Source organism: Bos javanicus, chromosome 22, assembly GCF_032452875.1.
Source record: "Bos javanicus breed banteng chromosome 22, ARS-OSU_banteng_1.0, whole genome shotgun sequence".
Classification (NCBI taxonomy): Eukaryota; Metazoa; Chordata; class Mammalia; order Artiodactyla; family Bovidae; genus Bos; species Bos javanicus.
This window is the reverse complement of record NC_083889.1, coordinates 43,454,859-43,469,420: the sequence shown is the minus strand read 5'-3', so window position 1 is coordinate 43,469,420 and position 14,562 is coordinate 43,454,859. Positions and strand designations below refer to the sequence as shown.

The 14,562-nt window shown below is 37.7% G+C and overlaps 1 protein-coding gene and 1 pseudogene across 33 annotated transcripts in view; one reads left to right on the top strand and one right to left on the bottom strand.

Annotated features, from left to right (window-relative positions):
- The window catches only part of SLMAP (sarcolemma associated protein), a 152,434-nt gene that overhangs the window by 32,934 nt on the left and 104,938 nt on the right, over window positions 1-14,562 (top strand). The gene's annotated exons all lie outside the window — the stretch shown is intronic.
- LOC133235637 (pyruvate dehydrogenase E1 component subunit alpha, somatic form, mitochondrial-like) lies at window positions 7,340-7,955 on the bottom strand (annotated as a pseudogene).

The window sequence follows — 14,562 nt, the reverse complement described above, 5'->3', positions numbered from 1 at the left end:
AAATCTAAAACAGTACTCAAATGTGAGAAATACAGCAAGATGTTCTGGTGGGCTGTTTTTTTAGTGTATTCAAAGGGAATTATTTGACCCTGAACTACAGCTTTAATTGCATGTATATTACCTTCCAGCATCTTTTTTAAAAAGAAAAGTGAGGTGAACAAGTAATATTTGTCATCATTTTAACAATAGAGTACTTTGATTTAAAGAATAAAAGTTTGTAATAATTGTGTTGATTAAATGCAGCCTTCTTAGTGATATTTTAATATAAAACTGTTGGTGTTAATTTTACTGTTTTGTGACAGGTGTAGTAATAATGCCTGCTATATAGTAATGTTTAAAATAAGATGTGTCTTTTTAAAAATTGAGGTAATTTGGTTTATAACATTATGTATTTTGTGTCTACAACATCATATTTCTGCTTATGTAAACCCTACCCTGTGTTCACCACCAAAGTTTAGCTTGCATCTGTCATTGTACAGTTGACCCCTCTTTATCAGTTTTGCTCCCTCCCTTCCCCTCTGGTCAGCGCTGCTCTGTTTTCTGTGTCCACATGTTTGTTTTTGTTTGGTTTGTTCATTTATTTTGTTTGTTTTTATATTCCATACATGACTGAAATCATATGGTATGTGTCTTTTTCCATCAGAAGATGTGTTTGTTTTGATTCTTCATGTCAGTTTATAAATAATTAGCTGAATCAAACATTGTTAGAAATTGTCTTTATCATTAAGATATTTATCACTGTCTATTAGTTTTTTCTTGTCTATTTTCCTGAGTCGAATTGCTTTAAGTTGGAGGATTTTGTCTTCTGTGTTCATTGTTCTAAGTGCAGTTAGTGTTGAATAGGTTTTAACAGGTTTTCTCTTTTCTCCTTATATTTCTTAGATATTGGTTTTATTTATTACATTTCACTTAAATTGTATCTTTGTCTTTAGGGGATTTTGTCTTCTGTGTTGTGTATTCCTGTATTTGACCATGATGAATTCTAAGTGTATATAGTTATTTTTACCATTTAAAGAGTTAACTCTTTAGGTTTGTATGGACTCTTACTTTTCATTATAGTGTAAAAAGATAAAAAGAAATTTATGATTATATTTAAGCATTTAGCAATATAAGCAAGTCATATAGGCTTCTTGTCTGTCTCCAGTCAGTGTGGTATTTCAAGGGGAATTCTTTTCTTCCCTGAAACTGTAGTTTTGGAGCTCAGTTTTCTCTGGCTCTTCACGGGATTTTTAGATGTGAAGAATTCCCCAATGTACATGTGAATTTCTAAAATATACACGCAGTATTGTGTAGATTTCAAAGTGCTGTTGGTTCATTTAGCCAGTGTGTTGAGCACTTCCTATGTGCTAAGCACTGTTCTAGTTAAAGAAAACAAGTCCCCGCCCCCACGGAGCTGACATTCTGGCATGCAGTGTGCCATCATCCATCTTTCATCATCACCTCAATCTATTTAGGACAAGAGGGAGTGGTTCTGATTTGTTGACAGGGAATTCAGCATAACTCAGTTCATCTTGCCGTGTAAATTAGCTGTGTAAAAGCAAGGCTATTAATATGTCTCAATTGTCCTTGTTTACTCGTGCTCTCCACTTGGTGAAATCTGACCGTATCTCCTTCAATTATATAAATGTAGATTGTTTATATATTTTCTTAACTTTTTTTTTATTTACCAACAGATTATTTTTTAAAGTCATCAGGGTCATGATTCACTGAATAATTTTGGTTGTTATTTTTGTTTTCTCTCTACTCTGAAACTTATTTTTCCATTTTACTCGGTATGAATTTAACTTTTTGTGTGTGTGACACTGTACTTTCCTAGTTTTTAATTTTCTTGACAGTTTTGACATTTCCATCTTTGTTTCCATTATTTACCATTCCCATAAAGGCTTTACCTTTATCCTTCAGATTCACCTCCCCCCACATATTCTGAAAATTCATATACTGCTTGCAGTCTTAAAATACCACTTCTGAGCACTTTATTCCAACATTTATGTCCTTATCATGGATTTCTTAACCATATTTTTTAGCTTACTTTTAGTTTTTTGATACACTTCAGTTGTTTTTAAGTATATTCACAGAATTATGCAGTCTTTACTACTGTTTAGTTCCAGGATATTTTCACTGCACCTGAAAGAAACTCTGTACCTGTGAGCAGTCACTCCCCGTTTCCTCTTCTCCCAGCTCCTGGTGACCACTAATCTACTTTCTGTCTCTCGAGATTTGCCTATCTGGAAATTTCATATAAATGGAATCATATAACATGTGATTTCTTGTGTCTGACTTCTTTCCTTCAGCATAAGTTTTGAAGATTTGTCCCTGTTGTACCGTTATTGGCACTTTATACCCTTTATTGACAAATAATATTCCTTTGTAGGGATATATACAGCATTTCATTTATCCATTTACCAGTTGATGGATATTTGGGTCATTTCTGCTTTTTGGCTGTTATGAAAAATGCCACCGTGAACATACATGTCCAGGTTTTTCTGTAGACATACATTTTCGGTTCTGTTGGTTGTATCTCTAGGAGTAAGAATGGCTGGGTCATGTGGTATTAACAACTCCACATTTAACATTTTGAGAAACTGCCAAACTGTTTTCCAAAGTGGCTATACTAGTTTACAGTCTTGCCAGCAGTATGTGAAGGTTCAGTGTCTCTGCTTCCTGTTCAAAACTTGTCATTATCTTTTTTATTGTAGCTATTTAGTGAATATGGAATATTTTACTGTGTTTTTGATTTGTGTTTTCCCCAAAACTAACTAATAATATTGAGCATCTTTTTGTGTACTTACTGGCCATTTGTATAGTTTTCTGGAGAAATGTGTTCATGTCCTTTCCCTGTTTAAAAAACTGGATTATTTGTCTTTTAGTGTTGAATTGTATATTCTGCCTCCAGTTTCTTGATCAGATGAATGATTTGCAAATATTTCTCCCATTTTGTAGATTGTTATAAGGGTGCCTTTAAATATTATTATCATAAAATATACATAACATAAAATTTATCATTTTAAGTGTACAAGTTAAATACATTAACAATGTTGTATAGCCATCACCTTCATCTGTTTTCAGAAATTTTCCATCATCCCAAACGGAAATTCTTTACTGATTAAACGATAACTCCCCTCTTTCCCCCCAGCTATTGATAACCTGCTGTTTCTACTTTGTGATTCTATAAGTTTGCCTATCCTAGGTGTCTCATGTAAGTGGAATTACATAATATTTCTTCTTATGATGTCTTTTATAGCACAAAAGTTTTAAATTCTAAAGTTCAATTTATCCTTTATTTTAAAAATAACTTTAATGACTTAAAAGTTTTCAGTTTATACCATGCCTTGTGCTTTTCATATCATATCTAAGAATTCATTGCCTAATCCTAGGTCAGGAAGACTTATTTTAACCATTTTGAGAGTTCTGTTACTTTGCCCTCCCATTTGTATTTTAAACATGAACTGTCAGTGGTTTTATGAGAAGGATTTATAAGATGTACTATTTAAAATTTTTTAGATTAAGATAGTGGGTTTCAAACCTTAGAATCTCCTGAGACGCTTACTGAAAAGATTTCTCAGATGAGTTTTGTACATTTGAAGTAAATGTAGTAAATGTCCAGGAGACTTGGCCTCAGGTGGCTGAAAAAGTGTGGAATATCCAGCCTAATGATGAAGAGCCTGGATCCTGGATTCTGACTACCTGGCTTTGCCCACTTTCTAGCCGTATGATCTTGGGCTAGTCAGTTGTTCTTGGTAGATATTCATTTCCTCTCTCATAGAATTGTTGCAATGATTAAACTAGCTAATATCTGTGAAGTACTTAGAATAGCTTGGCAATAGTATGCAACACATATGTGTTACCTTTTATTATACCCTTTCACTCAGTAATGTTATTTTTAGGGATTTAACCTAAGAATATTATCAGATATGTTGCATAAAGTTATATGTATAACAGTGTCATCACAGAGATTAATTGTAAGAAGTCTTCCATATGTAGTCAGTAGAATGAACTATGGTTAAATATATTAATGAAATTTATGAAATGTTATATAGCCATTTAGTCATACTCAAAAAAACATTTTAATGCCTTGGGAAAATAATGATTTAAATGAAAAAGTCAAATAATATATAGCTATTTATAAACCAGGTCTATAATGTTCTCTATGAGGCAGGGAAGTGGTTTTATATGCAATGTATATAAATAAATTTGTTAAAGTGTTGACACTGGTTATCCTTGGAAGCTCAGAGGAATAATTTTAATTTTCTTTTGTATTTTATTGTACTTTCCTGACTTTGGTGATAAGTATTTTATACTCAAAAAAAGCACATTAACTTCGAAAAAAAAAAAAACAACCCAAAACAGAAAGCCCAATGTGAAAGAGGTTAATAGGATGATAGAAAAATAGGAAAAGCCTGGTATGAAATAGGAAAGCATAATGTGAATAGGAAAGCTGCATCCTAGTACTGCTGCTGCTGCTGCTGCTGCTAAGTCGCTTCAGTGGTGTCCGACTCTGTGCAACCCCATAGACAGCCCACCAGGCTCCCCCGTCCCTCGGACTCTCCAGGCAAGAACACTGGAGTGGGTTGCCATTTCCTTCTCCAATGCATGAAAGTGAAAAGTGAAAGTGAAGTCACTCAGTCATGCCCGACTCTTAGCGACCCCATGGATTGCAGCCTACCAGGCTCTTCCATCCGTGGGATTTGCCAGGCAAGAGTACTGGAGTGGGTTGCCATTGCCTTCTCTGCATCCTAATACTAATACTGTTATTAAATGGTTTTGAACCTTGAATGAATTTTCACTCTTTCTCAGGGGACAGTTTCCTCATCTGTAAAATTGAGGAAATAGACTAACATCTCAAAGGCAGTAGAGTAGAATGGTTAAGACCTGGGAGGTCAGAAGTAGGGAGTTAAGGACTACAGCTGATATCATTACATGAGTTCCCATGCTATTTCTTATTTACTTGGTGACTTCTGGCAAGTAATTTGCCAGAAACTCTGTCTCAATTTTCTTATTTTTCTTTCTTTTCTTTTCTTTGTTTTTTTTGGCTGTGCTGGGTCTTCAAGGCTGCACGGGCCTTCCTCCAGTTGTGGCGAGCAGGGGCTGGCTACTCTCTAATTGTGGTGTGCAGGCTTCTTGCTGCAGTGACTTCTGTTATGGAGCACAGGCTTTGTGGCATGGGCTTCAGTAGTTGCAGCTCCCTGGCTCTGGAGCATGGGCTCAGTAGTTGTGGAGCATGGGCTTAGTTGCTGTGTGGCATGTGGGATCTTCCAAGATACGGGATAGAACCCGTGTCTCTTGCATTGGCAGGTGGATTCTTTTACCACTGAGGCATCAGGGTAGCCCCGGTTTTCTTATTTTTTAAAGTGGGGATCATAACAATACTTCACAGGGGAGTTGTGAGAATTAAGTAAATTAAAAAATGCAGAGAAATTTATAGAGTCTGGCACACGGTAAGAATTCAATAATACTATTTTTACTAGTATGTAGATCCTTTCTAATGCAATTATTTATTGCCATTATTTTTAGTCGAATGATTCTTAAATTTGTCATTTGAAAGTTTAGCCATTTTCTGTTGAGATATTTTTGAGATTGTGGAGGCTATTGATTTGTGTGAAAGCAAAAGGGTTAGTTGCTCCATCGTGGCCGACTCTCTGCGACCTCATGGACTGTAGCCCACCAGGCTTCTCTGTCCATAGAATTCTGCAGGCAAGAATACTGGAGTGGGTTGGCACTTCATTCTCCAGGGATCTTTTGGATCCAGGGATCGAATCTGAGTCTCCTGCACTGCAGGCAGATTCTTTACTGTCTGGGCCACCAGGGAAGCCCATTGATTTGTGAAGCAGAGTGCTTTGGACTCCTTGGCCCCACCCTCAGTTTGCCTTATTTGTTTTGGGTTTTGTGCACGCAGCTTCTTTGAGGTCCTACATTATCTCATCCATGAGGGTATTTTATAGACCATTTCAGCAGTAAAAACCTTGTATTTGATGTTTTTTTCTGACTCTTTTTTGTTCTGAAGCTAATGTGTGCAGCTTTATTTGTAATCAGGTCGCATTGTCTGCTAAACTGTACCTATTTTTCTTCAACTGATGTTTCATTTTAAATTTAGGAAATGTCATAAAGCCCAAGGGAATGTTACAGCTCAATTGACTTGCCCATTCTAGAAAAAGCTAACAATTTATGGTAAACTCAGAAGTTGGTAGATCACCACTTCTGGTGTAACTCCATTGATGCATGGATGTTATTTAACCCCAGAAAAAGAATGTACCCAAATGCTTTAAGAGATAAATTTGTGTATGTGAAAATCCCTTTCAGAATCAGCAACCATATTGAGATTCATTTTTGAATCTCTGAACTCTAAACAGAGGCTACAGAAATAGATGACTTTTATAATATATCATTTTCTTTCGCTGACTGTATGAGACACTTAATTAAGCCTTCAGTGAATAGTGACTCAGCTGTTCGCTTTGGAAATTTTTGTCTGCGAACAAGTCACTGTGTGATACCTCAGTTTATAATGGCAGTCAAAATGAAGATGAAATTTATATTTTAATACATTTACTCTTAGATTTTTAGATGCTGTCTCCTTTTCTGCATGGAGTAACTGCAATAGGCAGCCTACTATGGGAGGTCATTATTTCTCTGTTAGAGAATAAATTAGTAGAGTTAACATTGCCAGGAAGCAAAAGGTAGTAGTTTGACTGCCACAGTTAAGTGATACAATTTGTTACTTATAACAAATATAAGATATTTTCCTCTAATGGTACTAGTTCATTAATCATAACTAGCTATAACTCTCATAACAAGAGAGTGGTGTGTCTTTTGGCTTGATGGATAGAATCAGTTTGAGACAGCTTTGTGACTCACTGACAAAAGTGGGAGAGATCTCTGCCTGCCCTCGGAATTGAATTTTATTTTAGGATGAGTTGTTTTTATAAGTATAGATATGAGAAGATTACTATTCTGCATGTCAAATACCTTATTCTGTCTTTTCATGGGTTTAACTCAACGTCTCCCAATTCCCCAAGCCTATACTTTTTGTATCTTCTGCTACTTGGTTTATGTTAATTGCAAAATATTTCTCTTCTTCCCTCCATATTTTTCTTTTGAATGTAAGTTTATGAGCTTTTCCTTTAAACATCTTGAATTGTCTTTTGTGTTCTTGATTTGTTTTGCTTTTTAAGATTTCAGTTTTTTTTTATCAAGAGTAAACTGGTAACGTGTCTGCCTCTATAGAGGGAGGTTACGAAACTGTGGGACGGGGGAGATGCTCTTTTCGCTGCCACTGGACCTTTGGATCCCATTACATTTCCCCCGATCTTTTTAAACTTAATTTTCTAGCATAGCATAAACACATTTACAAACTGCTGGTTTGTTTCATGGGTTCTATTTCTTTTAAAGTTGAGAACACAAAATTTCTTAAAGTTGACCATGAATGTTCTGTTGGAGGCATAATAGAAATGTACAGTCTTCCTTTAAATGATTCACTTGATCCGTAAACTTCAGAAGGTAGTAGAAATGAGTAGAAGTGATGGCCTAGCTCTTCTAACGGTTGTTTGGGGTCAACTGTGGCAAACTAGACTGTGCTTTCAATTCCTTTCTTCATCTCAACATCATTTTCCTTTCATTCATCAACACTGGCAGTATTGCTGTGTGCTCTTCTATTTTGGAAAAGATATTAGAGTCATCGTCTTACTTCTTGTATTTCTTCTTTTGTATGGTAACTGACTCTTCATGATGGTGAGTCTGCAGGTCTATATCAGTATGATCCCCTGTACAGATCTTTAATACGCAGCTGAAATCTTTGTTGCTTCCTGGACACATAGCAGGTCCATTCCATCTGACTTAAGCCCAGCAATAAAATTGCCTTTCTTGTAGTAATCAGTGCTGGCTGGTGCTCTCAACAGATGCTCCCATTCCATAGTGGTTATTCTCCCAGATGAAAATAAATGGTCATTCCACAAAGCTGCCATATTTTATGTTTCAAATATAAAGTCAAACAGATCTCATTTTTTCCATTATACAGTTGGCCCTCCCTATCCATGGGTTCTGCATCCATGGATTCAGCCAACCACAGATTGAAAATATTTGAGGGGGGAAAAAAATTCTGGAAAGCTCTAAAAGCAAAAATTGAATTTGCCATGCACCAGCAGCTGTTTGCATAGCATTTACATTGTATTAGGTATTACTCAAGAGATGATTTAATGGACTTCCCTGGTGGCTCAGCAATAAAGAATCCGCCTGCCAGTGCAGGGGACACAGGTTTGATCCCTGGGTTGGAAAGAGCCCTTGGAGAAGGAAATGACAACCCTCTGCAGTATTCTTCCCTGGGAAGTACCATGGATAGAGGAGCCTGGCAGGCTACAGTCCATGGGTTGACAAAAGAGTTGGACATGACTGAGCAACTAAGTAACAACGAGATGATTTAAAGTGTATGTAAGGTTATATGCAAATACAAAACCATTTTATATAAGGAACCAGAGCCTCTGACGATTCTGATAATCAGTGGGAGTTCTGCAACCAGTTTCCATTGATACTGAGGGATGACTGTGTTTACAGGCCAGACCAGTACAAGCTCCCAAGGGGACCTGAACTCTGGCAGTGCCCTGGTCCTCAGAGAGGTCTTGGTGTACATGTGTATTAACATGTGTATTTCATTTAGCACAACCTTCTCTTTGTGCTGTACACTCTGCAAGTTTCTATGACAGAGAATCCAGACGTAAAGCTGAAAATCATGAGCCCAATTGACTGTGATGAGGTGGTCTACGATATTTATCCTGACCTCAAGTCCCCCACAAACTACTTGACATAATTATATAAGTGACAGAAACCACGGATAATTTTCAGTTTAATTCCATTGGCAAACAGGCTGTATCATCCTGTAGAATTTGCGTCTCTTCACTGCAGGCACTATTGTGATAAGAGAGCCCTCTTTCTAGCCATGAAGATCACATTTCTGAATTTCAAATGTACCATCATTTACCAACTTACAGGATGCCACCAGTGCAGTCTTAGCCATGACCCACTGGAAACAATCACATTTCTGAATTTCAAATGTACCATCATTTACCAACTTACAGGATGCCACCAGTGCAGTCTTAGCCATGACCCACTGGAAACAGTGAATCTCTTCCTCTAACAGGATCTTCCTCCTGAATGTAATCAGTCTATGGTGTCATGCTCTATGTTGGGCCACAGGCACACAGACATTTTTAAAAAGTACATGATATTCATGAATGGGCTGTAATTTTCTTAACTGTTCTTCCACTGCTGAGTGTTTTAACAGGTTCTGTCATTTAAAACTATTATAAATTTTGCTTTGCTTAGTATGTTTATACCTAGATCTTTACTTACATTTTTTAAATTATTTGTATAGGCTGAGTTCTCAGAAGTGAATCAAAGGGGACATTGGTTTAGAGCTCCCTTGGTATACTTTGCCAAGCTGCTTTCCAGACACATTGTGCCAATTTACGCTCCTACGATCAGTTTGTGAAAAAGTTTTTCTTATATCACTTTTGGAGGCACTGAATATTACTTAAAATACTTTCTGATACTTTTATCAATAACAAGTTGGGTTCCTTTTTTGTCTTTCAGAGTTATTTAATATGTGCTTCTATATATTTATATATTCTTTTCACCCTTTCACTGTTCACTGGCTTTTTAAAAACAGTTCTATTGAAGTATAGTGTATATTCCATAAAATTTACCCATTATAAAAATAAGTTGAGTTTACTTGAAGTTAATTTATGTTATGTTAGTCGCTCAGTCATCTCCAACTCTTTGCGACCCCGTGGGTTGTAGCCTGCCAGGCTCCTCTGTCCATGGGGATTCTCCAGGCAAGAATACTGGAGCGGGTTGCCATTTCCTTCTCCAAGGGATCGTCCCAAACCAGGGATCAAACCCAGGTCTCCCACGTTGCAGTCAGATTCTTTACTATCTGAGCCTCCAGAGAAGCCCATTGAAGTTATTGGGTTTTGGTAAATCTATAGTTTTGTAGCCATCACCATAATCTAGCTGTAAAACATTTTCATTACCCCAAAAATTCTCTTGTACCTGTTCACATTTAGTCCTCAGTCTCACATACAGGCTTAGGCAACCACTGATCTGCTTTCTGCCTCAATAGATTTGCATATTCCAGAATTTCAAATAAGGGAAATCATACTATATGCAGTTACTTGTGTCTGGCTTCTTTCACTGAACATTATGTTTTTGAGGTTCTTCTCTTCTATAGAATATATCAATAGTTCATTTTATTGCTGATGTATCTTCCTCCGTGGTTGGTGGACATTGGGATTACTTCCAACTTTCGATTATTGTGAACAATGCTGCTAGGAAATTTGTGTACAGTTCTTTGTGTCTTTTATTTTGTTGACTAGATACCTAGCTGTAGAATTGCTTGGAACCCATTACATTCTTCACTTTGAATTACTTCACTTTGACTTTCCACTTTCGTGCGTTGGAGAAGGAAATGGCAACCCACTCCAGTGTTCTTGCCTGGAGAACCCCAGGGACGGGGAGCCTGGTGGGCTGCCGTCTATGGGGTCACACAGAGTCGGATACGACTGAAGTGACTTAGCAGCATTACATTTTATATCATTGCTGCTAAGTTGCTTCAGTCATGTCCGACTCTGTGCGACCCCATAGACGGCAACCCACCAGGCTTCAGTCATGTCCGACCCTGTGCGACCCCATAGACGGCAACCCACCAGGCTCCCCGTCCCTGGGGTTCTCCAGGCAAGAACACTGGAGTGGGTTGCCATTTCCTTCTCCAATGCACGAAAGTGGAAAGTGAAAGTGAAGTCGCTCAATCGTGTCCGACTCTTAGCGACACCATGGCCTGCAGCCCACCAGGCTCCGCCGTCCATGGGATTTTCCAAACAAGAGTACTGGAGTGGGGTGCCATTGCCTTCTCCATTTATATCATTACTTAGCCATAAAAATATGTTTCATTTAAAGAATGGATGATAGCACCATACTTGAGAATAAACACAATTAAATAGAATAAAAGAGTTAAACAAGAATGATTGGGTCAGGTAGGTGAAAGGTTCTAAGACATGTAGTATGTCTGGACAGTACTGGAACTCCCTTCCAGATTCCTTTGTACCTGAGCAACTACTAGAACCTTAAACCAAGTGAAGTCAAAAAAAAAAAAAGAAGATCTAAATAAACATTGAAAACTTTAGTTCCATGAAAAATGATAGAAATGGAAATGGAGCATCATTTGCATTGATTATGACAGAAAAATGAATATATATGACACACAAAATGCCCTTTCCAATATAAAAGGTCAACATGAATTTTGTAGATAGACCAAAGAACTGTACAGTTAGTTCATTCAAGATGAAAATACGTAGTAAACAAACACTGATTGTTGTTAGTAACTACAGAAATAAAGATCTTACAAAATGATTGTTATATTAAATTAGCAAAATCAAAATATGTAGTGGTAGAAAGGTGATAGCGATGTTAGCTTTGGGTTTTGTTCTAGTGCATCTTCAAAGCAATGTAGCATAGCTGTCCACATCCAGTAGTAAGATTCTGAGTTAACTTTCATTTTAGCTTCTTTGAATGCAATTAACATCTTTTAATAGTAAACTAATGAGGAAATAAACCAAAAGATAACAGCTACAGATTTCTCCTGTGTGCTGAATTCCAGTCTGGTTGTGCTTCTCTGCTGTGTCTCTGTGATTCACAGACTCTGGAGATGCTAACTCAACTCAGTTCTTATTTTCCTCTCTAGCCTAGAGAGCTGCATACGATCCGAATCCTGCTTTTCCAGCTTTGGCTAAATCCTGAATCTGATTGTTCTTTAATCCTATGACTCACATCTTGGGAGTTGCCCCCATCCCACTCCAAGAAAATGCTTTTAACTTTCTCATTGCAAGTAATAATTCTGTCACATCTTTTCTATGCTTTAATGATTTTGTGTTAGATGCTCATCTGAAAATATGCTTCCGTTTGATTTTCTTTTTTCTTTTTTTAAGTTCTTTGCAGAGGTCTTCTGTATGGGTGGGACTGAACACTTATGAGTCATTCCCAGTTAGTACAGTACAGCCATCCAAGAGTAAGTGATGCTTTAGTATGACTGATTGTCTGCCCTAAAGTGATAAAGCACAGCTGAAATCAAGAAACGGAAATTGATCTTTGCTCTGTTTACTTCCCCCTGTATCTTATCTTTTTTTCTTCCAATGTTAGAAATTCTTTCCATTCCTGATAAATTTTTATTGTATTGCTAATATTTTCCCTTAAGTTTTGTAAGGCCATAAGATTTCCTGTTAGTTGAGTTTATGTAAAGTTTTAGGTGAAGTATTATATAACAATCAAGAAACAGGCATGATAAAAGGCCAACATTTTTTTCTCTTTTTCCTGTTCATTTTATTATACTTAACAATGATTTTTTTGCTTATGAAGAAATACATTACCCTTTACTGTTCCCCTGAAACTATCACAACATTGGTAATACCCCAATACAAAATAAAAAGTTCAAAAAAATAAATAAATACATTACAGATTTTCTTTGTATAGGGCAACCATAAATATTCTTCTACTAAAACTGTATATAATCTTCTACAAGAGTTAATGGTACAACTGTATTTAGTTCCTTTAGTCTTTTCCACTCAAATTGACTTGACTACTTAGGACCCTCAGAAGAGATGGCCTGTGGATTGTACTAATACTTGAAAAATTAATACAACAGAATTGGAAAGTCCAGACTGTTAATGTGATTGGATTTTTCTTGATCTCCTCTGATTCCCACCAGCATGTTCAGGTCACTATACTGTCTCTTTATAAATGGATAGAGGTATTAGTCCTTGGTAGTTCCCTGGCCTCTTGGTTACATCTTTTCTTATTTTTTTCTATACCTTTTTGATTGCTCTGTCTGAAATTCCTTCAAGCATTTGCTTCACTAACTCTCCATAAAATGCTAATGTTCCTAAAAAATTAGTCACTGTTTGTCTCATACATTTTTTTGGATCACATATATTAAGATAATTTTAATTACTACTCAAGTGCTCATGCCTCTCAGATATCTTGAGCTCTAAGGTCTGAGTTTTCTACTCACTGCCTGCTTACATTTATTCATTTGGATGTCCTATAGAGACTCTAAAAACAATATACCCCAAATTAAAATGAATCATTCACCACCCCCTCCCCAGTAGTTCCAGTTAAGGTAATGCCATTATCATCTGCCCAGTAGCTCACACTAGAAACTGCTGCTTTCATCACTGAGCACATAAGATCTGTCACTAAATCCTTTAACTACTTCTAACACCTTCCAAATAGGAAAAGGAGTATGTCAAGGCTGTATATTGTCACCCTGCTTATTTAACTTATATGCAGAGTACATCATGAGAAACACTGGGCTGGAAGAAGCACAAGCTGGAATCAAGATTGCCGGGAGAAATATCAAACACCTCAGATAAGCAGATGACACCACCCTTATGGCAGAAAGTGAAGAGGAACTCAAAAGCCTCTTGATGAAAGTGAAAGAGGAGAGTGAAAAAGTTGGCTTAAAGCTCAACATTCAGAAAACTAAGATCATAGCATCTGGTCCCATCACTTCATGGGAGATAGATGGGGAAACAGTGGAAACAGTGTCACACTTTATTTTTTGGGGCTCCAAAATCACTGCAGATGGTGATTGCAGCCGTGAAATTAAAAGACACTTACTCCTTGGAAGGAAAGGTATGACCAACCTAGATAACATATTCAAAAGCAGAGACATTACTTTGCCAACAAAGGTTCGTCTAGTCAAGGCTATGGTTTTTCCAGTAGTCATGTATGGATGTGAGAGTTGGACTGTGAAGAAAGCTGAGCGCCGAAGAATTGATGCTTTTGAACCGTGGTGTTGGAGAAGACTCTTGAGAGTCCCTTGGACTGCAAGGAGATCCAACCAGTCCATTCTAAAGGAGATCAGCCCTGGGTGTTCTTTGGAAGGAATGATGCTGAAGGTGAAACTCCAGTACTTTGGGCACCTCATGTGAAGAGTTGACTCATTGGAAAAGACTCTGATGCTGGGAGGGATTGGGGGCAGGAGGAGAAGGGGACGCCAGAGGATGAGATGGCTGGATGGCATCACCGACTTGATGGACGTGAGTCTGAGTGAACTCCAGGAGATGATGATGGATGGGGAGGCCTGGCGTGCTGCGATTCATGCGGTCGCAAAGAGTCGGACACCGCTGAGCGTCTGAACTGAACTGAACACCATCCAGTGTAGGAGCTTGTTATTTCTGTATTCAATAACTGTCACTGGAGTTAATATCTGGTCTCCCTGCTTTCAGTCTAGTACCCCTCCAGCTGTTCCCTCCCTGAGTGAAATGTCGGTTGGATCTTAGTATTTCCCTACCTAAGCCCTAGATTAGGTAGTTGCAAGTCCCCTGTGATTTATATGACAAAGGGTGTACTGCTTGATACATGCTCACCTCTCCAGCCGGTCTTCCTGTCATTCTCAGCCTTCTGCTTCCTGTTCCTACCCCATCCCACCCCCACCCCACTCCCACTATGTTGTTCGTCACCTCTGTTTGCTCATGCTGTTTCGGCCCCTCCTCTCTCATCCTGATTCACTCTTAATCAGCCTTC